General features: G+C 26.4%; 1 protein-coding gene across 1 annotated transcript in view; it reads right to left on the reverse strand.

Moving 5' to 3' along the window:
- The window catches only part of LOC111689575 (insulin-like growth factor-binding protein complex acid labile subunit), a 4,296-nt gene that overhangs the window by 1,987 nt on the left and 1,254 nt on the right, over positions 1-1,055 (reverse strand). The gene's annotated exons all lie outside the window — the stretch shown is intronic.

Below are 1,055 nucleotides of genomic sequence, written 5' to 3' on the forward strand. Positions count from 1 at the left end.
TTTTCAATTGTTTTCAATATTTTATTCTTTGTTAAACTTCTTTTTATCGTTTTTTTTTTGCAAATTTCTTTAATTTTCCACTTTTTTCTTTATATTCACGTCGTAATATTCCATACGATTTTAACTCCACGACCGTTTAATTGAAACTGTGGCAAAATTGTTTATCATTTTGAAAAATTAGTTTTATTTTTATTTAATTCATTTAACATTTTTTATGCGAGATAAATCTCTATTTAAAAAGTGTTTATATCAATTAACACTTGTTGTAAATTATGCAAAATAAAAAAACTTTTGTTAAATATAAAAATGGCTTGCTAATAACTTAAATAAATATAAACAAAGAAATGATAGATTATTTTCAGTAGATAAAATATAAAAATAAGAAAATACATGTCTACATAAAGAGATTCGAAATATCTAGGAGAAGAAAATAGATAGAAAATGATTAAAAATAAGATTAAAACTAATAGTTGTAAAATGATAAGATGAAAAAAAACTACCTTAGTAAATAATATAAAGGGGATGCAGTTGGTGTCACGTCAGAAGGAATTTCGAGAAAAAATTAAAATAAGCTAGATGCTATTTATAGATTCAAGACTAGACGAGATTAGAAAATAGAATAGACTATAGACTAGACTATGGATCATGCTCAATTATGAACTTGAAACTAGACTATAGACTAACCTATAGACCAGACTAAAGACTAGACTATAGACAAGAATATAGACTAGAATATAGACTATACTACATATTAATCTATATACCAAAGACAAAACTTTAGACTACTGACTTGACTATATACTATACCCTACACTGGACTATAGACTAGACTATAGACTAGACTATAGACTAGACTATAAACTAGACTATAGACTATACTATAGACTAGACTATAAACTAGACTATAAACCAGACTACAGACTAGACTATAAACCAGACTATGGACTAGATTATAGACTAGACTATAGACTAGAGTGTAGACTAGACTATAGACTAGACTATAGACTAGACTATAGACTAGACTATAGACTAGACTATAGACTAGACTATAGACT

The sequence above is a fragment of the Lucilia cuprina genome, chromosome 2 (genome assembly GCF_022045245.1).
Source record: "Lucilia cuprina isolate Lc7/37 chromosome 2, ASM2204524v1, whole genome shotgun sequence".
NCBI lineage: Eukaryota > Metazoa > Arthropoda > Insecta > Diptera > Calliphoridae > Lucilia > Lucilia cuprina.